General features: G+C 42.2%; 1 pseudogene; it reads right to left on the bottom strand.

Annotated features, from left to right (window-relative positions):
- Nucleotides 1-884: 884 nt before the first annotated feature.
- LOC136157106 (elongation factor 1-alpha 1 pseudogene) lies at nucleotides 885-6,095 on the bottom strand (annotated as a pseudogene).
- Nucleotides 6,096-25,865: the final 19,770 nt, after the last annotated feature.

The raw sequence follows: 25,865 nt of genomic DNA, 5'->3' as shown, positions 1-25,865 counted from the left end.
TGACCAGAACTCCAAGGAGCAATCAATACCACTCCTTTGAATTCTACTACACTTTGATGGTAAATTCACTAAATAAAGAACTTCAAAACTTCTGTTTACAAATGCTCCCAACTCCTCCCATTCTTATTTAATTTGTCATGGGAGGAAACAGAAGCCATCAAAATCTAACTCCCTTCTCTTCTCCATCACTGTACATCCCGATCTGTACTTCTCTTTTCCTTCCCCTAGACCAGAAGTCAGCAGACGTTTGTGGTAAAGTCCCAGACAGCAAAAATTCCAGGCTCTGTGGGCATAAGTTCCCTGTCACAACTTCTCAAGGTTGATACTGCAGCGTGAAAGCAGTGGTAGACAGTAAGTTGTCAAGCAGATGTGGCATGTAAAACGTTTACGAAAACAGATGCTAGTTTGGATTTCAGGCCCTACTTCACTAACTCCTGCTCTGGGACATTGCTTCTTGAGTTATCTTTTCTCTCCTGACCCATGTTTTCCTTCCTCTCTATTCAGTTGCCTTGCAAACGTCTCAAGAAAATAGCAATGGCTTTTTTTTTTTTTTTTTAGCTTCCAGTATCTTTTATTTTTCCTAGAACCTGTATACAATTAGCTCTAGCAGGGCAGTACTCAATACTGTTTAAGCCTCACATTTTTAGATTAACTACTTATTATAAATGTGAACGCACATCCTCATAACTGGGAAACTAAATGACATAGATTTACTCATTATTTATGTAACCATACAAAAGTTTATATGCAACAGCTTTTATACTACAGAATCTGACTTTACACACTAGCTTACTTATAAAACATAGTTACTCTTTGCTCGTCTGTCCTAATCCAGAAAGTGTTGCACCAATTTTAAAATGTTACTAAAACAGATGAGTTCTCAACACAAGGTTAACAAACCTGAAGCTCCACCCTAGAAATACAAACCCATAATTTGAAAATTGTTTTACCAGAAATAGCTTATGAGCAACTCTTATCAAACTAGTACTACAGGGAGTTACAGTGTTGACCAAAAGAAGACACAGGTTTCTCATTAAAATTTTTTTTAGTGGGTCTCAAATTCTGTGACAGATTTTTGGTCAAGTTGTTTTCATTAAAAAGTACTGATTTTAAAAACTAATAACTCAAACTGCCACACACAGAACATATGGTCCACAAACACATTCTCCTTTCCTTCTGAAGGTTTTATGATGCATTGTTATCATTAACCAGTCTTTTACTATTAAACTTAAATGGCCAATTGAGACAAACAGTTCTGAGACCATTCTTCCACCACTGATTAAGACTGGGGTGGCAGGTATTGGGGATAATATTCATTTAGCCTTCTAAGCTTTCTGGGCAGACCTGGTGACCTTGCCAGCTCTAGCTGCCTTCTTGTCCACTGCTTTGATGACACCCACAGTGACTGTCTCGTCATGCACAGCAAAACGGCCCAGGGGAGGAGAGTCAGAGAAGCTCTCGACACACATGGACTTGCCAGGAACCATATCAATGATGGCAGCGTCACCAGATTTCAAGAATTTAGGGCCATTTTCCAGCTTTTTCCCAGAACAACGATCAATCTTCTCCTTCAGCTGAGCAAACTTGCAATCAGTGTGAGCTGTGTGACAATCCAACACAGGTGCATAACCAGCACTGATCTGGCCTGGATGGTTCAAAATAATCACCTGAGCTATGAAGCCAGCAGCTTCCATGGGTGGATCATTTTTGCTGTCACCAGCCACATTGCCATGGCAGACATCTTTGACAGACACGTTCTTGACATCGAAGCCCACACTGTCCCCAGGAAGGGCTTCACTCAATGCTTCATGGTGCATTTCTGCAGACTTCACTCCAGTTGTTACACTGACTGGAGCAAAGGTGACCACCATGCCAGATTTGAGAACACCAGTCTCCACACAACCCACAGGGGCAGTACCAATGCCACCAATTTTATAGACATCCTGGAGAGGCAAACGCAAGGGTTTGTCAGCTGGGTGAGTTGGTGGCAGGATGCAATCCAGAGCTTCAGGCAGGGTGGCTCCACTGGCATTGCAGTCCTTTCGGGTGACTTTCCATCCCTTGATTCATGGCATGTTAGCACTTGGCTCCAGCACATTGTCACCATTCCAGCCAGAAATTGGCACAAATGCTACCGTGTTGGGGTTGTAGCCAATTTTCTTAATGTAGGTGCTGACTTCCTTAACAATTTTCTCCTATCTCTTCTGGCTGTAGGGTGGCTCAGTGGAATCCAACAATGAGTTGTTTCACACCCAGAGGGTAAGCCAGAAGGGCATGCTCACAGGTCTTCCCGTTCTTGGAGATACCGGCTTCAAATTCACCAACACCAGCAACAATCGGGACAGCACAGTCAGCCTGGGCTGTGCCTGTAATCATGTTTTTGATGAAGTCTCTGTGTCCTGGGGCATCAGTGATGGTAACATAGTACTTGCTGGTCTCAAATTTCCACAGGGAGATATCAATGGTGATACCATGCTCACATTCAGCTTTCAGTTTGTCCAAGACCCAGGCATATTTGCAAGGGCCCTTTCCCATCTCGGCAGCCTCCTTCTTGAACTTTTCAGTTGTTCTCTTGTCGATCCCACCACAATGTAGACCAGATGGCCAGTCGTGGTAGGCTTTCCTGAATCTAAGTGCCCAATGACAGTGATGTTTATGCAGGTTTTTCCTTTCCCATTTTGGCTTAGGTTTAATGGTGGTTTTCATGACATCTGTGTCCTGGCGGCAAACCCATTGTGAAAAAGCAAGTAATGACATTTTTTGACACCCGGTCCTCCTGCAGCTCTGGTCTCTTTCCTTTATCTCATGGCCAATGTTTTCAAATGAATTCCTCACTCTCATTCTCTCCACTCCCTTATTGTCTATTCATTCTTCAATCTTTTCTTTTTGAAGGGGCTGTATTTAAAGTGGCCTCAGCTCTCAAGAATCCCTAACTTACCACTCTATTTTCTTTATAGTACTGTCACTCTATAATCATTTCATTTGTTTGTTTTCCTTTGGTACAAGCCCTTCCTTCAGTACAAACTCTTCCGGGGTGAAAGTTTCATGAGGGTAAGGGCCTGGTCTGGTTTGGTGGTCACTTAATCACTGGGTACCCTAATTGTAGATGACAGCAGGTCCATAACTACCTGTTGAATAAATGGATGGATGGATGGATACAGTATATCATTTCAGATGTTGTGATGTGCTATCCATATCCACTTTCCAGAATGTATTTCCCCAGATGTTGAGGGTGCTCCTGGCAGGTGGATCATTGCCTGCACCTCTGCTGAAAGGAATCCCATTGCCCAAAGTCATGGCCTCTTCCTGGGTGGGCTCCATCCAATGAATAATCAGTGTGGGAATGACAAAGGCCTGGTCCCTCACTTAAACGCAGGACCATTCTGAAGGGTCTCCCCAGCTTCAGGGCTTCTTAGAGAGCCAGCTGAAAACTCTTAGAGAGCCAGCTGAGACTATGGGAAACCTCAGCTTCTCTTTCTGTTCAATCCTACTTCTAGCTCTTTCTTTCTCTTCCTTTCCCTGGATGTACATCCCAAGGGCACTCCCAGATAAATCTGCCATATTCCAATCTCTATTTTAGAGTCAGCCTTCTTAGGGAGCCCACCCGGTGACCTCTGCCAAAGTTTAATTGATCTGTATATGGCAACTGGGGATTCAGACCAACTGTACTGAATTTTAAAGTCAGCACACTTTTCTTCATCTGTTTGTTGGAAGTATTACTTGACTCTCTAGCCTTAAAATAAAATCCCATTATTTTTTTACTCAATAATGCTTTTCACAAAAATACATGGATGAGCATTATTCCAAAGTTTTCCTTTAAATAACTTCTAAAGTGTAGGAAAAGAGAAGATGATGCAGAGGTCCTCCATGTTTCATTTCTGCTAAATAAACATAAAGTCAAGCATGGTAACCTCAACCACTTCATTAATTGCCAACCTTTAATTAAAGGTATCATCTATCATTAAGGACTTAGCTTAAGTAAAGTAAATGCAAAATTAGATAAGCATAGCTATTACCTTAATATGAAGCTAATGTAGCTCCTTATTTAATGGTTATATAAATGGGCTCCCAAGCAGAAAAAAACTGATACTTGCATCACTACAATGCTTATTAAAAGGAAACCTCTATGTCCACAATCCTTCCTTGTGAAGAACTGAACACACATGCACAAAATCTTTCAGAGCCTTATGTATTTCTGGACTGAAAATAGTCAGGAATGACCCAGATAGTCTCCTCTAGAGTCATGTCTTCCAGAAGCTTCCAGAAGCTAGAATCAGGAGCTGTATTTCTTGTCCAACACATCTGCTTAGGGCTTGACAGAATGAGGGTAACTGGATTATATTGTTCATTTTTCCTGGGCCAAGCCCCTCTTCCCATTTGTTTTAAAGCTTTCTTGTTCTGTGTGTTTTCCCTCTGTCTTTCCTTTGCATGTGTCTCTCCCTATGGGTTTATGATCACCATCACTACAGCTTAGCATTTCCAAACTCTCCCCTGTTTTTTATTTCACAGTCCCTTGTTACATAACCCAGGGAAGCAGGTCAACATCACCATTATTATAACATTTCCCAAGAAAATGAGGGGATAAGACTGCAGAGACTTGTTTAGAATTGTCGCAGCCAGTGTACAGGAGTCTGTCCAAAGCTCAGGTAACAGCTTGGACCTCTTCCTGACTGTCCTTTCCCCACTCTATCTTCTCTCAAACCTGAGTGAGACAATGAGTCTTTTTATCAGTTAATTCAAGAGCATGGGCTCTGGAGCCAGGTCAATTTGGGTTAAAAAAATCACAGTTCTGACTCATCTGGCTGCATGATCTCAAACAAATTTCTTTCTCTCTGAGCATGCATTTCTTAATTTGTACAGAGCTGAAAACACAGATCTCACAGGATGGTGATGAAGTAATTAATGCAAAGCTCTTGCCATGGTACCCGCACATCACCTGTGCTCAACGAAAGGTATCCTCACTGATGAGTGTATTCACTGGACGAGCTCTTTCTTGCGGGTGCATTTTAAGTGCACCTTTTGTTTGACTCCTTGGTGGGAGGCAGGAAGGGCAGATAGATTGTGTAGAAGGCGATTCTCTGCTCCGTCTGGGTTTTTGCTTTGGCACTCTACTTATTCTTTCAGAATTTATGTCTCTCTTAGAAGGGGAAAGGGCTACAGAAAATGAATGTAGAGTCAGAAAGAGATGAGAGGGGGTAATGGGATGATGGGAATTACAGTCAGTACTTTGTCTTCACCCCAGCCACCTTTATATAAATGCAATTCAAATGATTTGCTGCAAGAAATTATGTCTTCCCAGGTGTGATGGGTGGAAATAAAAGGAGAAAATCAATATTGTACAAAGAAATCAAAATGATCAATTGACTTATTATTATTATCATTATTATTATTAATTTTTCAAGGCCAGCATCAGTGAGAAGAAAATCTGCCTAGTCTAGCCTTTCCTAAGGACCGAGTTGGTGTGTAGCCAATTCTGCTGGTGCATTTTTAAGCAGAGCTGCAGGGAATGTCATGTGTTGCAGTAATTGCCATGGAAACCATTGTTGTCGAATGAATAGAGAGGTTTTAAATCCTTGGTAATGAGCCTGAGAAACTAACTAGGGCTTCAAGTTTAACATGTCTGGAAGTGGTTCATATCTCACACAGAGATATTGGGAGCAAAAGGAAGGGGGCAAAGGGTGGCGCAGAGAAAGTTTCTTTTTTAAAACAAAGATTCAAATAAACTTGCCTTATATCACGTTGTACTTCTACTAGCACTTTTCCATGTAAAAACGCCAAAGCTGCATCCAGTCCCAAGGCTTGAGCAACTCTTGTGTACAGAATAAAGTGTAATTGTGATTTGCTTCCACTGAAATCAACAATTTCAATTTACCTCCCACAAACTTCAATAAGTGAGAAGGTTAAATATTTTCAATGCAATGAATGGTTAGATTTGTCTGGTTTGTGAGATCCTTAATAGAAGGGCTGAGAATGTGCCTGTACAAAGGAACATACAGATCTAGGAACGGCCAGTGATCGGGTGGGGCCCACCTCAGCCATGAACAATTTCTTAGCATCTCTCTTCTCTTGCCTTTTTGTGAAGCCTGACACCTCATCTCTCACCCAAAACCTTTTCAGCCTGGGTGCCCTCCAGGTAGGACTGGTGATAGCAGCCTCGGAGGGGACGAAGAATGGGAGATAAATGCCGGAGGTGAGTCTTTCTCTCTCCCAGTGGCCAAGGGATTCCCTACCAGCACTGTCCCTCATGCAGAGACACCGCGGCACACCCGGGTTATCAGACAGAAGCTTCTTCCTGAACACATACACGGTAAAGAGGATCAGGACTGGTCATCCCAAAACATGCCATTTGGCATAGAAGTGATTTTGAGCTGAAGGCATTTGAGATCCTGAAGCCTCTCATCTGTCTAAAAGCAGAGCCTCCCTCAAAGAAGAAACTGTCATAATTCCCCTCCCTGGGCAACTCTACAGTCTCTTCAGGTGCCCCACCCAGACGCCTGCACAAATGATCATTTCTCCTCCCTGCTCGGCTAAGGGCCCATTTATTTTCCAGAAAGTCATTTGCTTTTACATAAGTGCCCTTTCCCCCCTTTTCACCCCTACCCCTGCCTTGACTCAGTTGGGTGTAGAGAGCCCAGTCTAACCGTCCCTTTGAGTGACTCATCACTGGATGCCACGTGAACGCAGGATGCATGTGCTAAAAAATTTCTGGTTTGTTTTTCTCTTGTTGCCCTGTCTGTTGTCAGTCCCATCAATGGGACCTCAGCTGGAGAACCTAGGGAGGTAGAAGGAAAAATAATTTCCCCTCCCTTCCCCGTATCTCTGTATGTGTGCTTAGACACTCAGTCATGTCCAACTCTTTGTGACCCATGGACTCTAGCCCGGCAGGCTCCTCTGTCCATGGAATTCTCCAGGCAAGAATACTGGAGTGGGTAGCCATTCCCTTCGCCAGGGAATTAAACCTGGGTCTTCTGCATTGCAGACAGATTCTTTACCATCTGAGCCACCAGGGAAGCAGATTAAATAAAATGATCTATGTAAGTTTTTAGAAAAGTCCTAAAGCATAGGATTTTCAGTTAAAAAAAAGGGAGGGGGAAATCAGTAAAAGCAAGTGATTATTAATATTATTCATCTCTAATGGCACGGAACTGCTCCTTTTTATTCTTTACTGAATTAGAAACTCAGGCCTGCCTGCAGAAGTCACAATTCACAGTTTTATATTAGGAATCTGAACCCCCGCCTCACAAGGAGTTTAGGGGAGATGGAGAGAAAACTGTTGCCAGAGGGTGTGAGTGTTGTTTTAATGCTATTTTAGAACTATTAGAGCTGGAAGTCCAGCAGTTCTCAAATCCTGCCCTGCTAATAACCTCTACATTGGGGAAATTCCCAAGGGAATTCTAGGCGATGAAGAGCTGAGTTGAATTTGTCATTTTGGTAGGCTTGGAGCCCTCTGGTAAATGCTGGAACTGGAGCACACAGCTTAGATGTTTTCCACAAGATTTAAACTTGAGATTGCATTGCTCTCTAACCAGTCTCATGAAGGAACAGAGTCAAGAAGAAGGTGGGAGCAGGGTGCCTGCCTCTGCATCCAGGTCCAGGTTATCACACCACCTCTCAGTGACACTGGCCTCCTCTGTCCCGTCTTAAAATGCAACACATTTGACTCCCCCATGTCCTGCTCTATTTTTCTCCTTAGCACTTATCATCTGAGATTCTCAGTGTTTTCATTATTTATCTTGAGAATCACTCCCAGAGAAAATGTAAATTCCAAAAAGAAACGGATTTCGTTATGCTTTGTTTCAGCCACTGAAATAGTGTTTGGATTAGAGAAGGCAGTCAACATGTGTTTGTTGAATGAATAAAACAGAAGAAGGAACACAAGTGTGTCTGTGTAACCTCTAACACATGGTAGCCCATACAACCAGCAAACCTCTGCCAGGTAAACATACTTGGATGCTCACCAACTAGGTCAGCAAGTCTGCCACAAAATTGGGCCCCAGTGTAGCTGGGAGGGAGAAAGCAAGGATGCACGGGGCTGTGTGAGAGGGAGGTTGGACATTTCTTTGCAAGTGGAGGGAATAAGTGAGAAAACCAAAGGGTCTGATGACTGAGAGAACATTATGCCCAATTTCATGAGGACAGAAAGAAGTATGTGTGTGTTCAGTTGCTAAGTCGTGTCTGACTCTTTGCGACCCCATGGACTATAGCCCACCAGGCTCTTCTGTCCATGGGATTTTCTAGGCAAGAATACAGGAGTGGGTTGCCATGTCCTCCTCCAGGGGATCTTCCCAACCCAGGGATTGACCCTGTGTCTCCTGCATTGGCAGGCAGATTCTTTATCGCTAATGCCATTTGGGAAGCCCAGAAAGAAGCATTATGATGGAGTAAAGTTAGGTTCTGGACTCATTTTCCCCTGAGAACATTAGGTGGTTAATCTCTCTGTCAGCAATAGTTTAGTGTGTTTCAGAGGCACATAAATTATTGTTGAAATGTGGGAAAAAGTCTGTTTTAAACAATACTATGCATATATATGGCCTTTCCTGGTGGCTCAGATGGTAAATAATCTGCCTGCAGTGCCAGAGACCTGGATTTGATCCTTGGGTTGGGAAGATCCCCTGGAGGAGGGCATGGCAACCCACTCCAATATTCTTACCTGGAGAATCCCCATGGACAGAGAAGCCTAGTAAGCTATAGTTCATGGGGTCAAAAAGAGTCAGGCACGACTGAGAGACTAATATATATGCATGCATATTTTTATGCCTATATTTGATTCATGCCTACCTATCATTCTTATTGGGGTATAAGGGTAAGAGAAGAGGAGACCCATATGTCTTAGGAAGAGTGGATTCATACTAAAATTCCGTTTTGGATTGTCTGTAGGTACAATGAACCCAGGTGGTGCCTGGAGGTAAAGGACTCACCTGTCAGTGCAGGAGAGATGTGGGTTTGATCCCTGGGTCGGGAAGATCCCCTGGAGAAGGAAATGGCAATCTACTCCAGTATTCTGGCCTGAAGAATCCTATGGACAGAGGAGCCTGGTGGGCTATGGTCCATATGGTCACAAAGAATCAGACACAAATGCAGTGACTTCTCACGGACACAAACAATGAAGGGTAAATTCTTGGTAAATTGACCCGAATTTTGGTAAGTCTGTCCAGGGTCATAAGAGATATAAATCAGATTGAGGATTTCATAACATTGAGTCTTTATTCAAGATTTCCTCTTTTACTTGATTAATTGGTTGGTAAATCAACCTCAAGCAGTGTGAAGTTGGCTTTTTAGTCTATAAGAAGTACAGAGTGCTATCAGAGACTTCTAATGTGTCAGCAAATGGCAAGTTTGCATTCAATAACTGTTTCAGGGCACATTTTTATACTTTTAGAACTGCTTACCAAAGGTCATGGCTAAGGGTGTGGAAGCCTTAGTCACACAGGGAGAATGTGGGACTCATGCCTTGCTTACTCATGCCTTTAGTAAGGCATGCCTAACCCATGCCTTAGAATTTCCATCTAGACCTTTCATGGGCTGGAGATTCATATGGTTTATAATCAAGGAAGGGTTAAGAGAACCCGTATTAAATAAAACTTTGCTGGTGGGAGCCTTTCTCCGTCTGCATCCCTGTGCTATTTCCACTGCTTCTCATCACTCCTGATGTCACTTGCGTTGGCAGTGCTGACACTGATACAAAGTCAGCCCTGTGCTACCCACCTGTTCCATGCGTCCTTGATTAAACACACACACACACCAAATAATCGGGATTACTTACAAGCAGTTAGTATATGTCAGATTCTGGGCTAGGTACTCATTCATTCATTATCTTTAATCCTTCTAACATCCTGTGGGGTGTTTACTTGATGAAGGAATCAAGACTCAAAGAATTCAAAAACTTGCCTAGGGCCACATGGCTAGTGAGTGCTAGATTCAAAGCCAGGTTTCTCTGGCTACCAGCCTTGTTTTATTTTGCTACACTTCATATCTCTAGGAAGAAATATTAACTTCTTCAAATCACCAGTGACATGCTTAATGAGGGTGGCGGACATTTGAATTTCATCATACTACAATTTGCCATTAGATGGGTAATTATATATTTAAATCTCAGCACCATGGGTATTTTTAAATTTTCTAGTTGCCACATTAAAAGAATAAAAAGAAGCAGTTAAGATTAATTTTAGAAGTCTACATAATTAGTCTATCAAAAATAATATTGTTTCAACATCAATTCAGCACAACAATTATTAATGAGATATTATATAGCATTTTTGTAACCAGTCTTGGAAATCCAGGGTATAGTTTACATGCACAGCACACCTCAGTTTGAACTATTCACGTTTAAAGTCGTCGGCAGCCACGTGTGGCCCGCGTGGCCTCTGACAGCACAGATTTGGATGGCAAAGGCCACGAAGGTGAGGCCCAGCACTGAGCACTGACATCCAGCAGGTATGGAACCCTTATCTGGCATATTAATACTTTATGAATGAATCAATCAGTAAATGAAAATAAAAACTGCTCAAATATGAACCTAGGGAAATCTACATTACTAATGATGTGACCCGGAAAAATCTGCAGAATTTGAAGATTACCTATTAAGACCTTTACCTGAGGCACATTTAAGTACACACTGCTATGAAGGGCTAGTGAACTTCTATCTATACATGTATTAGTACAACGCTTATACGTATATCTCCATGGCACTGTCTCCAGCCATCTGCTAACTTTGACTGCTCTATCTCTAATGAGAGAGAAGAGACTGTACCCAACCTCATACATCTCCTAAGGTCTGGAAACGGAAAAACTAGAGTGTGAGCAATCACGGAGAGCCAGGTGAGGCTCTCATCTCAGTGTGTAAGATACTGTCACAGTTTACTGAGCTTTACTTGCAAATCTTCATTTAAAAGCATTTGCAAGATGGATGTAAGAATACGTGTGAGTGTGAGTGTGTGTAAGTGTGTGTGAGTGTGTGTGTGTATGTGTGCATGCCGACATAGGGAGGTGGAGGGGTTGCAGAATTCGGCTTGTTCGATGTACTAAATGGTTCAGGGTGTACTCCATACCAAACAGTGCAGGCTATTTATAAAAGCCATGATCTGGGTCAATCACAGCATAAATTGCTAATACATAGGTTATATTTACAAGCGAGCAAATCCAATTTTGTATTACACTAGAATTATCCTCATGAGTATAAAAAGGTCTGAACAAACATAACTTGAATTCATGCTTTTGCCTCCTGCTCCAGTACATTAGGCATGTCCTTACCAATGATATGTAGACTATAGAAATGCATTTTTTGTTTGTAAATCGCATTCAATATGGAATGGAGATAGGAGGACTATCATAGCTTGTTACAGATTTCAGGTGGAAATTATTTTAACTTTCCCACAGATAAAGCAAAAAGCAGGGTAAACTACCTGGTCTCCAGACTTTGTCAATGCACATTTACAATTGTTTCTCTTGAGATCCTCTCAATTGTCTAATAATTATTACCTTTTGATGAAGCTTACCCAACTTTTGGGCAGAGTTGCTTCATACATCTGTACAAAAATGGCATCACCCTATGGTTTGCCCTTGGCACATTTTGAAGCATGTCAATCGTTAGCATGTGCCACTTTATTTTTCTAACCCCTTCATTCCTTGACCTTCTCCCTGTGATTCTTTTTAGTCTCCCTTTATCCCCACTCCAGGCTTCCCAGGTGGCTCAGTGGTAAGGACAGCTTCTTAATAGGATGGTCAAAGCTGGGACTGGCCTGGCTCCCATCAGCTTCTCCAACCTCACTCTGCTCATTACGCTTTCTTGAGCTTTTTGTACATCAGCTACAGTGACCCTCTTCAGGCTTTGAATCTGTCATATCTGCTTCCTGATACAGAGCATCTGCAGACACTGCCAGGTGCCTTGAATTCTCCTTTTAGTTGACCTCTGTTTATCTCTCAGATCCTGGCTCAGTCATCATTTCTTTGGGGGAAGTCTTTTTTGACTTCCCCAAATAGGTTATATCTTGGTAATTCAGATCTTTGGAAGCAGAAATCCTATCTCCCCCAACCTTCTTTCTATGGCATAGAAGGTATATGGATAATGTGTGTCCCACACTAAATTCATGCACTGATGCTCTAACCATCCCCCATCCTATGTGATGGTATTGGCGGTTGAGGGGGGGGGGGTGGTGATTAGATTCAGATGAGGTACTGAGGAAGGTGCCTTGAGGAGGTGGCCATCTGAGAGCCAAGAAGAATGGCTGAAGTGTGGAAATGAATATCCTGGTACCTTGATCTTGGACATCCCAGTCTCCAGAACTGTGAGATAAAAATGTCTTCTTAAGCCTTAGTCTATGGTATTTTGTTAGAGCGGCCTGAGTTGACTAAGACAGATTTTGGCACCAAGAAGTAGGATGATGTTGTAATAAATGCCTTAGCATGTGGAAAGCTCTTTGCAACTGGGTAGAGACTGGAAGAGTTTTGAGGTGCTTGCTAAAAATATGGTCATTAAGGGTGATTATAGGGCTTCCCAGGTGGTGCTAGTGGTAAAGAACCTGCCTAACAATGCAGGAGATGTAAGAGATGCAAGTTCGATCTCTGGGTTGGGAAGACTCCCTGGAGGAGGGCATGGCAACCCACTCCAGTATTCTTGCCTGGAGAATCCCCTTGGACAGAGGAGCCTGGCAGGCTATAGTCCATGGGGTTGCAAAGAATCAGACATGACTGAAACAACTTAGCAGGCAGCGAGGTTGATTATGGAGAAATCTCAGACAAGAAACATAAGAAACTGGGGGAAAGGAGATCCTTGTTATAAGATGACACACCACTTGGCTGTGTTCTAGGTGTTTGGTGGAAGGTAGAAATTGTGAGCAATGAAACTGGATATTTAGCTGAAGAGATTTAAGGAAAGTATTGACGGAGCAGCTTGGGTCCTCCTATGCTTATAGTAAAAAGTGAAAGGAAAGGGATGAATTGAAGAAGGAATTGTTAAACAAAGAGGAACCAGAACTTGAAGATTTGGAATATTCTCATTCTGTCCATGGGGCTTCCCTGATAGCTCAGTTGGTAAAGAATCCACCTGCAATACAGGAGACCCTGGTTCAATCCCTGGGTTGGGAAACCTACTGGAGAAGGGATAGGCTACCCACTCCAGTATTCTTGGTCTTCCCTTGTGGCTGAACTGGTTAAGAATCTGCCTGCAATGTGGAAGAGTTGGGTTCAATCCTTGGGTTGGGAAGATTCCCTGGAGGAGGGAAATGCCACACACTCCAGTTTTCTGACCTAGAGAATTCCATGGACTGTATAGTGGATGGGTTTGCAAAGAGTCAGACACAAATTAGTGACTTGCACTTTGACTTCATTCTGTCCATACTGAAAATGATGAGAAGGCCTGTTCAGAGGAGAAGAGAAGATAGGATTATGTCAGCAAAGTCATAGCCAGTGTGAATTACAAGGGCAGAAAAAGCAGGATGTCTTGAAGGAGAGCTGTGGAATTTATCACATTCTATAAGGCACGACTGTAAAGCATAGCATGCATTGTGTTCTCCAGGAAAAGTTGAGAATGGTCCAGAGATCATCAGAATTACTACTCCACCGCAGCCCCAGGGAGCAGGATTGGTTCCTCCTTAACTTCAAAGGGTGAGGCTGCCTTTCTGGTTTGGGTGCGTCAAGATGCACCTTCCTAGGACCTTGGGATGGTGCTGCCTTCACAGAGAGCTTCAAGGGTGGTCCCAAGAGGGCAGGGCCTCTGCTCAGAGCTGCAGTGAAGATGCTGCCACCCCAGCAGACCTGGAAGGCAGGACACTGAGCCAGAGGATTAATCTGGAGTGTTAAGGTACATGGAATTTGCCTTGCTGGGTTTTGACTTCTGTGGGACCCATCACCCCTTCCTTCTTTCTTATTTCTCCCATTTAGAATAGGTCTTTCCCACCAATGTGTCTTGGGAATCACATAACTTGTCGAGTTTCATAAGGTCTCAGCTCAAGAGGAGGAATTTTGCCTCAGGGCGAGTCTTACCTTGAGTCTCTCCCATACCTGATTTTGAATGATATCCAGATGAGACTTTGGACTTTTGAGTTGATGCTAGAATGTCTTAGGGCTTTTGGGTTGTCTTGAGTAGAATGAATGTGTTTTGCATGTGAGAAGAACTTGAATTTTGGAGGGTAAGAGGTGGGATACTATGAACTGGGTTATGTTCCCTCAAAATTCATCTGTTGAGGCCTTTCCCTTCATGTGATGGTATTAGGAGCTGGGGCCTTTGGGAAGTGCTGATAATTAGGTTTAGATGCGGTCTTGAGGATGGAACCCTCGGGATGGGCTCAGTGCCTATGGAAGAAGAGGCACCAGGGACCTTTCTCTCTTTCTCTCTCTCTACCATATGAGGACACTGTGAGAAGGTGGCGATCTGTCAGCCAGGAATAGAACCCTCACCAGGAACTCAAATCTGCTAGCACCTTGATCTTGAACCTCCAGCCTCTGGGACTGTCTTTAAAGCCATCTAGTCTGTGGTATTTTTTGTTATAGCAGCGTGAGCTGATTAAAAGAGAGGGTACAGAGTAAATGAAGAATGAATGAAGAGTTCCAGAAGGGAAATGGCAGCTCAACAAGCCACAGGCTCCCCTTGAGATCCTTCTCTGGTGCCTGATTTGCTTAATGTGGAATAGCCTTTTTATCCTATCTAGCCATCATGCAGGGTGTGAATCTACTTTATGCCTGCCACACTCTGAAGACTCATTTGAGGTCAGAAGGAACTGTTTCATTTCATAGCCGGAAGCATTTTGCAACTTTATCTTTCCTTCTATGGGGAAACTCACAGAAATTTTCCCTATGGGGAAAACTCACCTTCTAAGGTGAGTTGACACCTGGAAATAGCATCCACCTCTGGATGCTATGGAAGGACAGGCCACATGAAGTTTGTCGTTGGGAGGATAATTGTGTTGGGCGGATAACTCTGTTGGGCAACCCCCCATTTATGTTCTCCTGTCTCCATAAGGAAAGCTGCAGACCACAAAGATACTCTGTATCTCTTTTGCTTCACACAGGGCCTTTCTTTACTTAAAATTCTTTCTTTCTTCCCATCCATTCATTGCTAGGTTACACTTTCTGTAACAATGGGCTGCCATTTAGTTTCTCTCTCTAAACCGAACTGGTCCTCAACCCAAGGACTCCACGCCATGAAGCATTCTTTCACAGTGTGGAGAGGCACACGGCCGTCCCCAGCGGCCTTTCATTTGTACTGATCAACAACAACAAGAAAAGTCTGGTGTCAGAGTTGCAAGGCAACCTCTTTGTCTGAAAACACCCACTCCTCCTTTGTTTTCCTCCAGGGCTCACTGTGCATTATGTTCTCTATGCTCTTCTCTGTGGTTCTGCAGATGTGAAACTTTAAATGCAGGGTATTTAAAAATAATAAGGAAAAAAATCACCCTGAAAATTATAGAGCTTTGCAGTCGAGTGGCATGCGGCTGCCTAAAGGACCCCATTGATCAAGAGTTCAGATGGTTTATGTATTGTTGATTCTGGCTTATGGGGAATAGCAGAAGAAAGGGGGTCAGAGGGGAGGGAAGATAACAATCAACACTGGAAAGTACCTGAAAACCAGCTCTCCCAGACCCTGTTCCTATTTGCCAGGAATGCATTTAGGAGAGCTGTGTGGGAGGCCAGGACTCCTACTGCTTCAGGATCTAGTTGTTTAGGAAGGGCCTATGGGCATGGACATTACTAGAGTGGGTTGCCATTCCCTTCTCCAGGGGATCTTCCTGACCCAGGGATTGAAACCGTGTCTCCTGCATTGCAGGCAGATTCTTTACCATTTGAGCAACCAGGGAAGTGTGTGTGTGTATATATATATATATATGTATGATTCACTTTGCAGTACAACTGAAATTGCTGCTGCTGCTAAGTCACTTCAGTCGTGTCCAACTCTGCATGACCCCATAGACGGCAGCCCACCAGGTTCCTCAGCCCATGGGATTTTCCAGGCAAGAGTACTGGACTGGGTTGCCATTGCCTTCTCCAACAACTGAAAATAGCACATTATAAATCATCTATATTGCAATAAAAATCAAACAGACAACAACAAAAATACCAAGAAAGGACCCACAGGCACGTGAAAAACAACAAAAAAGACATCTCCTCTGTCTCTAGCTCTCTGTTTTACAAACGAGAACCCAAGGGTCAGAAAGGTTATCAGTTCAGTTCAGTTCAGTCTCTCAGTCGTGTCCGACTCTTTGCGACTCCATGAATCGCAGCACGCCAGGCCTCCCTGTCCATCACCAACTCCCAGAGCTTACTTAAACTCATGCCCATCGAGTCAGTGATGCCATCCAGCCATTTCATCCTCTGTCGTCCCCTTCTCCTCCTGACCCCAATCCCTCCCAGCATCAGGGACTTTTCCAATGAGTCAACTCTTCGCATGAGGTAGCCAAAGTACTGTAGTTTCAGCTTCAGCATCAGTCCTTCCAATGAACACCCAGGACTGATTTCCTTTAGGATGGACTGGTTGGATCTCCTTGCAGTCCAAGGGACGCTCAAGAGTCTTCTCCAACACCACAGTTCAAAAGCATCAATTCTTCAGTGCTCAGCTTTCTTTATAGTCCAGCTCTCACATGCATACATGACCACTGGAAAAACCATAGCCTTGACTAGATGGACCTTTTTTGGCAAAGTAATGTCTCTGCTTTTTAATATGCTGTCTAGGTTGGTCATAACTTTCCTTCCAAGGAGTAAGCGTCTTTAAATTTCATGGCTGAAGTCACCATCTGCAGTGATTTTGGAGCCCCCAAAAATAAAGTCTGACACTCTTTCCACTGTCTCCCCATCTATTTCCCATAGAAAGGTTATAGAATGAGCCTAAAGTCACAGAGCCAGAGAGCTGGAGTTCTCATGCAGTCCATGTCTTTCTACTATATGAGATGAAATCTAAGCTTCCCACTGCCACCTGCTTATCCCTTGATGGCCACAATTAACTCTTACTAAAAATATTAAAAATTACTACTCAATGGCATTTCACCCCTGTCCAGAATGTTGGCTTTTTCTAATGGGGTTGATTCAGAGGTACAAGCTACAAATTGCTGTTTATTTACTTTACTAATCATTACAAATAGCATGTTTCCTCCTACCCCAAACATCCCTACAAAATTCAGGGCAATATATGGCATGAACAATAATTATGGGATATAAAATAGATAATTTATTTATGAAAACTATACTAGCTTCAAACCCACCTCAAAAGAGAAATTAAGTAAACCTGGATGAATTTCATAAGAAATGAGAAACCATGGCCTAATTTTAGCTAAGGGAAAAATTATTGATTTACACTGGAAGGTAAAGACTCAATTTCACACTATACTGTGATTCCCATAACCATAAAATAATAACAACTGCAGTTCAAATCTTAAAAGTTTAATGTGTCAGAGACACCATATTCTTTCTACTATTAGGGTATTTATTAGACTATATATTCATAATTTAAAAAAAAAAAACTTTATTAGAATGAGTGAAAGGTTCATCTCCCAACTAGCATTACTCTCTGTACTGGGAAAAACTGAACAGTTATCTTGGAGTTTAGGAAGAGGGAGGCTGACATATGCAGAAGAAATTATGACAAAACCTCTTCAGGAAGAAACCGCCAGCAAATGCATGCTTCAGTCAGACTTGTAAACAAGGAGGTAGACAGTGAATGATTTGGAGTTGAACATTAGGCTGCAAGGGGATTTGGAAACTCTCTGGTCCATTTAACAGATGAGAGCATTGGGATGAGAGAACCAGAAAGATTAAACGACACATCCACAGTCGTGGGCTCATTTGTGCTGGAGCCAGGCCTGGAACCAACAGCCACCCCCAACCCCACCCAGCCACCACAGGCCAGGGATTCTTTGCCCTACGACCTGCTGCCTTTTCTTTCTTCAGAAGTTGAACTTCAGATAAAAATGTAATCAAGTTAAATGAAATCCGAAAGTAATCTTTAAAATAGAACCACTCCTTTGGTGAAAAGTTTTCGTCACTGCATGTTGTAAATGGGATTAATCTAAGCACTGCGATTGTGTTCTATGTCACACAATATGATATTACCTCTTGGAGGGCAGGATGATAGATGCTTGACAGAGGACAGAGCAAAACTTGCTGATCAATAAAGATTAGAGAACCACAGGCCTATCTGATGAATCAGGTGTTCATAAAAATGGACACGACAAGAACTTTTTGCTGGAGGAAAAAGAAAAATCCCCGCACCAGAAGCCTCCTTACACTCTTTGGTGTTCTAAGAACAAAGACAGTGATATTTCCAGGGAGAGATCTCAACAGTGGTGAGATTTCCGTAGAGAAATATGGCTTACACATGGGTGACTCCTGTGATGTTAGGCAAGTGCTCTCTACACTTCAAGAATGAAATGCTTATTTAAAAGACAGTGAGATATAAGGCACAGGACTCCCGATATCTGTGCTGTGCTTCTGTGTATCCTATGGAATTCATTTGTGAGGCCAGTCGCCATTCATCTCTTGTTAACTCTTCTGCTGGAAAAGTCAGTGGAAAGAAAACCCCCTGCCATCCTAAACATATTTCTGACAGTTGTCAAGACAATTAATGCGATTACTGTGTGCGGTGGTTGCCCAGCACACATCTTGCCGGGTCAGAGAGCCTCAGGTGGGGCTGTACCTTTGGTAAAACAAGGACAAGTTTCTAATGGATATTCCTTGATAGGCAAGGACTTGAGTAGAGTCAGGATTCTAAAACCTTGTCTCGCCAAGATTCTTCTCCACCCACTGCTCCCCCCTCCCCCGCCCATATACACAAAATCATTTTAATTAGCATGTGCTTCACTAAAAATCAAGTCTCAAGAAACCATTAAGGAAAAAAATGTCTAGTAGGTACTTGTTTCTCATTTCTCATCACTTTTTGGGAGAAGATGGTGTCAAGTGTACTTTTATGACAAAAGTCAGGGAGATATGTACCTACAACACATAAATCCATGCTAACTTACAGTGCTTTTGACTAGACAGTAATTCATGGTGGGTAACTGCTCAGATAAGCAGGTTCCTTACCCTGCAGGGAGGGGCCAGGGTAGAGTGGCAGGCACGCTGACTCATGCAAACACTCATAACCAGTTTATTTATAATGTGGTCAGTGTGTCGTGAAAAATACAGGGTTCATCAAAGATAAATTATGAGTTTTGGATTAACAGATACACAATACTATATATAAAATAGATAAACAACAAAGACCTACTGTATGGAAAAGGGAACTACATTCAACATCATATAATAACTTACGACGGAAAAGAATCTAAAAAAATATATGATATATATAATACACAAATAACTGAATCACTTTATTATACACCTGAAACTAATAGAACATTGTAAATCAACCATACTGCAAATAAAAAATAAAAAAACACAAGGTTCATCTATCTAAGTGTCCTAGAGTTAAACTCACCAATGACCATGGAAACTCCCTCCTTGAAACCTGCACCAACCAGTTCAAATATACCAAAATCAAAATGAGCCCTTAAAAAAGACATTTGCCTGAACTCTGCCAACAAAAGCATCACTTTTGCTATTTCTAGGTATTTTGTCAAATTTTGGTGAGTATAATTAGCAGTATAGAGACTATTTGGGGGGGACTGCCACATTATTCTGTGACATGTGAGTTTGCATACCACCCACGCGTGGCAATCTGTAGCAATAGTTTTAGTGTTTAGTGGCAATTTCTCAGATAACCACCATTGGATACACAGCCTCAGTGCTTCTAAAGTGCATTTTGAATGGATTATTGGTGCAAAGTGCCTTAGACAGGAATAATTTTTTAAAAGTGCTTGTCAAATTTCTTTCCCTGCTTGTTATCAGAGTCTTCCTACATCCTGAAGCGTTTTCTGCACGAGATCTGTTCTCTGAATCTCTCAATGGATTGTGACTTTCCTCCAGGAATACAGCCAAAATAACACACCTCCTCCGTGGATGTAGTCCCACTTGCCTCCATGCTTTTAACCATAGATGTGGCCTTATTGTGATATGCACTTCATTTAAAAGCTTCTTGTGCCGACTTGGGCGTCTGCTGCTAAGATTTCTCAGTGCACTGCAGCATGTCTCTTCCAGTGGCTTTGCTACTTTTCTCGTCCTAAAAGTATTGAATTTCATTTTTTTTCTTTTTAAAACATTGCTTTCTAGTTCAAGGTTTGATTTTCCTTAACATAAAAAGATATCTATCTATTTATCTCTGTGTGTGTGTGTGTGTGTGTGTGTGTGTGTGTGTGTGTATTATGTGTATATTTTTTTCTATTCTGAGGATAATAGCAACCCAATAAAAAATTATGATGACAGAAAATTAGAAGTCAAGAAATATAGCAGAAGCATAATTTTATTTGTGGACCTGTGTGCATATTTTTTTCTGGCTCACTGTTGAGAAGAATGCAGTGAGTGATCACTTGATTTTTAATATAATAGGACATCTTTTCCATTAATTAAAACATCCTCTTTTTTGTTGAGAGAAGAGTACTTGGTGTCATTTCTTTTGAAGTGGGTCTTGTTTGGGTTTCTGTGGATTCTAAGCAGAAATCCACTTAAACCAGTTATAGGATTACTAGCCAGACTAGATTAAGTGGAATGTTTATATACAGAATAATTGTTGTAACCTGAGTGGGGATGTGTAATTCCAGTTCTTTACACACACACACACACGCCCACACACTTGCATGACTGCCTACACACATCTCCGGAGATTATGTCTGACTTTCAAAAAAAAAAAAATCACAAAGGAGTAGTTTAAGGTGGAAATGGGCATCCTCTATGTTAAAAATAGAAAGCATAATCTTGCAGGTTTTATTGCGGTCTCTCCTTCTCTTCATCAAGTATTTGAGAAGAGCTGAGGAGTTGCGTGGGCTGATTGCTTAGTTCCGCATATGTATCAAAGAGAAACAGAAAACCCATTGAGATGTGTGTATTACAGTGATTAGGAATCCAGGCTCTTCAGGCTTAAGAATCTTAAAGATGACTTTGGACAAAATATTTTCCTTTAGCTGCAGAAGCCTAGACACTCATTCAAGCATTCTGGAAAGACCACTGAGTTCACTGTGGCAATTTCTGCCAACAGGATATCAAATTAGAGACTTATTTTAATATGCTATTGGAAGGAATATTCAGATTAGGTCACTCCTGGTTGATGGTCAATCTCCTACACTTCTTTTTATATTCCATGTATGTCTTCCTAACGGAAAATGCTCTTCTTGTCTCTACCTCCATAGTTAAATGATGAGAAAGGTTTGCAAAATTTTAAGCTTGTTTTTTTTTCTTATTCTTTTAACCATCTGCTCACATTTCTTCTATGTAGCTATCATTTTGAAATATGAGCAGATGATTAAAAGAATAAGAAGAAAACAAGCCTAAAACTATGTAGCTATCATTTTAGTATATAATACTAGTCATGTTACTTTTATTTTACTTTAAAAACATTTTCTATAATAAAAATAAATGAAAATAAAATAAAATAAAATAAAAGTCTCAAAAAAAAAAACCCAACACTTTCTAGGTCTATACACAAATTTGTTCAAAAATATCACACCTGTGTCACTGCTGTAGCTCCACTGAAACCCAGAGAGGGAAGCAATTTGCCTGGTCACTCCACTAGGTAGTAACTGAATCAGGATAGAACCAGGTTCATCAAACTGAGAGCTATCCTTGCTGAGCCCCATGTAACAGGACAGCCCTTACCTCTGCTTTCCTGTGACCTTTTCCCTGGTCCCAAATTGCTTCCTGCCAGGAGGAAAGAGTAAGATCACATTCTTGGCCAAACACTCCATGCTTTCATTGGCATTTCACCTATGTTGATGGTGGCCAACGTGCTTTTGGGTTTGTGCTCACTTGGCAGCTAGGAGGAACCTTTGTTTTACTCTGTATTGGATGCCAAATTTAACACTGCTCACTGGCATTCAATAACCTCAGATATGCAGATGATACTACTCTAATGGCCTAAAATGAAGAGGAACTAAAGAGCCTCTTGATGAGGGTGAAAGAGGAGAATGAAAAAGCTGGCTTGAAACTCAACATTCAAAAAACTAAGATCATGGCATCGGGTCCCATCACTTCATGGTAAATAGATGGGGAAAACGTGGAAGCAGTGGCATATTTTATCTTCTTGGGTTCCAAAGTCACTGTGTACAGTGACTGCAGCCATGAAATTAAAAGATGCTTGTTCCTTGGAAGGAAAGCTGTGACAACTCCAGACAGTGTATTAAAAAGCAGAGACATCACATTGTTGACAATGGTCTCTATATTCAAAGCTATGGTTTTGTCAGTTGTCATATACAGATGTGAGAGCTGGACTATAAAGAAGGCTGAGCATGGAAGAACTGATACTTTTGAATTGTGTTGCTGGAGAAGACTCTTGAGAGTCCCTTGGACTGCAAGGTGATCAAACCAGTCAATCCTAAAGGAAATCAACCCTGAATCTTTATTGGAAGGACTGACGCTAAAGCTGAAGCTCCAATACTTTGGCTACCTGATGCTGAGACTCATTGGAAAAGACGCTGATGCTAGGAAAGATAGAAGGCGAAAGGAGAAGGCAGTAGCAGAGGATTAGATGGTTACATGGTATCACCAACTCAATGGACATGAATCTCAGCAAACTCTGGGAGATAGTGAAGGACAGAGGAGCCTGGCATGCTGCAGCCCATGGGGTCACAAAGAGTTGGACATGACTTAGTGACTGAACAACAGCAAGGGAAGACCAGCACCAGGGAACTCAATAGATATCTTCTTGCCAGAAATCAAGACTTCAACTGATTCAGAAACCTGCCTTGGTGAAAGCATCTGCTCTTAGTTGGAGGGCTCCTTTCCAGAGAGAGGCCAAAGGTATGATTCCAGAATATCTTTCAGCCTGAGAGACTGAATTGAAGAGACTATCTTTTCTCTATTGTATATTCTTGCCTCCTTTGTCATAGATTAATTGACCATAAGTGTCTAGGTTTATTTCTGGGCTTTCTATTTTGTTCCATTGATCTATGTGTCTGTTTTTGTGCCAGTACCATACTGCTTTGATGACCGTAGCATTGTAGTGAATATGGGCATTGACCCTTGCTGGCTGTGTGGTTTTAGTAAGTCATTTAACCCACTGCTTCAGTTTTCTCACCTGTAAGATGGGAACGATAACTGGATTTGCCTTATAAGTTTGATGCAAGTTTGATGACTTGATACCCTTCTAAGCACCAAACTTTATCTATTCAAAGTGCTCTGGGCTGTGATCAGTTGCTCAGTCATATCTGACACTTTGCAGTCCCGTGGACTGTAGCCCACTAGGCTCCTTTGTCCAACGAATTCTCCAGGAAAAGAATACTGGAGTGGGTTGCCATGTCTTCCTCCAGAGGATCTTCCTGACCCAGGGATCAAACCTGTATCTCCTGTGTCTCCTGCACTGCAGGCAGATTCCTTACCACTGAACCACCAAGGAAGCTCCATTCAAAGTGCTAGTGGTCGTTATTTTTATCAGCCCTGTTCCAATGAAGTTCATTGTCCCATTTCTCCTTCCTTTAATAACTGTATCAGCAAGTATGCATCTTAGTAAGATGTAAATCCAATCTGCAGAGGCTTGAAGCCACTTCTTGAAATCACTGACATTTATTCACAAATTAACCTGAATTAGCATGTGAGATTTATGAACCTTAGGAAGAGTCTTGGAAATAAATCTGAGATTGGTAACGCTTGAGAAAGGGCTCAGATGTGTGGGTCTTTTGCGATAGTGAGGTGGGTAGGTAACAGGAAGTTCAGTGGGCATTGTATGAACACAGAAGGGACAAGAGCAGTAAGGCGCTGAATTCATTAAGATGTGTACATATGGCTGTAGGGGAGGATTCATGAAAATGGACCTCAGTACCATGAATTTCCATCAACTTAACAAGGCCAGGATTCTCACAGTGGCAGTCTCACCTATTTTAATTATGGGTGGAAGCAGATAGCCCCCTCCCTTCTCCTCCAGAAGGAATCCAGTGGTTCCTGTGCAGACTTTCTATTTCTGTTCATCAGGAAGTTATCTGAAGAATTTATCACTTCTAACACTTGCCAATTTGGATGGAGAGGCTCAACCTTCCCTCCCCCGCCCCCCCATACCCCCTGATCTGGAGCTTCTTCTTTGGCCATGAATCACTGTATGGAAAGGCAGGTCATTTAGATTTTAGGAATTTTTAAAAGCCCCTTTTCTCTGTCAGAAGGCAAACCCAGCTTAGATGTTTTACTGGAAACAGGCAAGCCATGAGATTTCTATTGATGGCTATTATGAACATCCCCCTAAGCAAACAGTTCCTGAGAGGATCTCAGTTTCTGAGTCTTGAGCCCAGAACTGCGTGCAGGAGATAAGGATAATGTGGGTGTTAAAGCCAGAAACATGCTGTCCTTTGTCTCACATTAAATTGAACCCATGCCTTGGGTTTTTGATTTGGGGTGGCGATGTTTTATGCAGTGTGTGCTGACATGCATGCTCCCAGACTTTGCAATGAAACAACTTGGGCTGTGACACAGAATTAAAACTTCACCTTGAAGTCTTTCTTCAGCTAACTGAGAAACACCGCCTCCAGCAAGAGAACTTGCAGAGCTCTTAAACCAACTCTGCTCAAAATTGAGATGCTGGAGCAGGAGGAATGATGGCTCTTTCAATATTTTTTGGAAAGGGCTGGAGTATAAATATTACTTAAAAACAACAATAACAGCAACAACAAGGGGACCAGACAAGTCAAGTTCTCCTTTTACCTCTATTGAAATAGTCTGCTTCCTAAAATTTGCTAGAACTACACCTGGCAGTCTTCCCTGAGTACCCGAGGGAAAAGAAATAGAAATCTAGAAAAGATTCCCTTATTTAGCCAGGCTTATTTTCTTACTTTCTGCTTCAAGTAGCCAAGCCATTTACTTTGAAAGCTGCTGTAACTGAACATGTGTATTTGCTGAGCTATTTCAAATGTGTTCTATTATGCCTCAGCCTTTTTCAATGATGGACTTTGCACAGAGTTCTAATGCCTGGTGGTGCAATTTCTAACTGGGAGGCGTTCTCAGTGCAAGCTGAGTAAAAGCAGTGTCACAGTGCCATAGTAAAAATAATCTCTTAAGACTTGCAACCCCAGAGCTTGCTGTTCAGCTGCAGCAGCGATGCATCACACAGCCTGGATTAGGCTGTGTGTTCTTCTGTGCCTTGCCTTTGCCATCTGCAGAGTGGGGCTGAAATGCCTATCCCAACCTTTCTTTGTTGTGATTATGAGTGAAATCCTAATGGATAAATCAATTCCCAAATTAGCACAGAATGGGAGGATCCTAATTTTTTGAAGCCTCTCAATGGAAAAATGCTGCCTGCCAGATTAGTAAACAAAGGATGCTGCAGCCATTAAACCATCACACTTTAGCCACCCCCAGTGATGTACCCGAGGAGACTCAGGATGAGAAGACACTGGCCCAGAGAGTTGAGGTGCATGTCAAAGGAATGCTTCTAGTGAGCCCATCCTCTTGCATCTTCCTATACATAGAAAAGCACTAAACTCCTTAACTTGAGATTTTTGGTTTTCTTTCATTAACAGTTGTTGTTGTTCAGTCATTAAGTCTTGTCTGATCTTTTTAAGACCCGTGGACTGTAGCCTGTCCACGAAATTTCCCAGCCAAGAATCTTGGAATGGATTGTCGTTTCCTCCTCCAGGGGATCTTCCTGACCCAAGGATCAAATCCGTGTCTCCTGCTTGGTAGGCAAATTCTTTACTGCTGAGCCACCTGGGAAATCAGACAATCTTTTGAAATTCTGGCTTCCCAGTCTTTGTTGGGAAAACTCCTATATATCCTGGCTCCTCCCTTGCCTCTTTGAAGCAGTCTTTCTGAGCTATCTAAGATACTATATCCCATGCATAAGCTCTCAGTTTTGTCTGCCAAATAAACATAAT

The sequence above is a fragment of the Muntiacus reevesi genome, chromosome 2, assembly GCF_963930625.1.
Source record: "Muntiacus reevesi chromosome 2, mMunRee1.1, whole genome shotgun sequence".
NCBI lineage: Eukaryota > Metazoa > Chordata > Mammalia > Artiodactyla > Cervidae > Muntiacus > Muntiacus reevesi.
The sequence above is the reverse complement of the archived record's forward strand: the minus strand, read 5'-3'. Positions and strand labels throughout refer to the sequence as shown.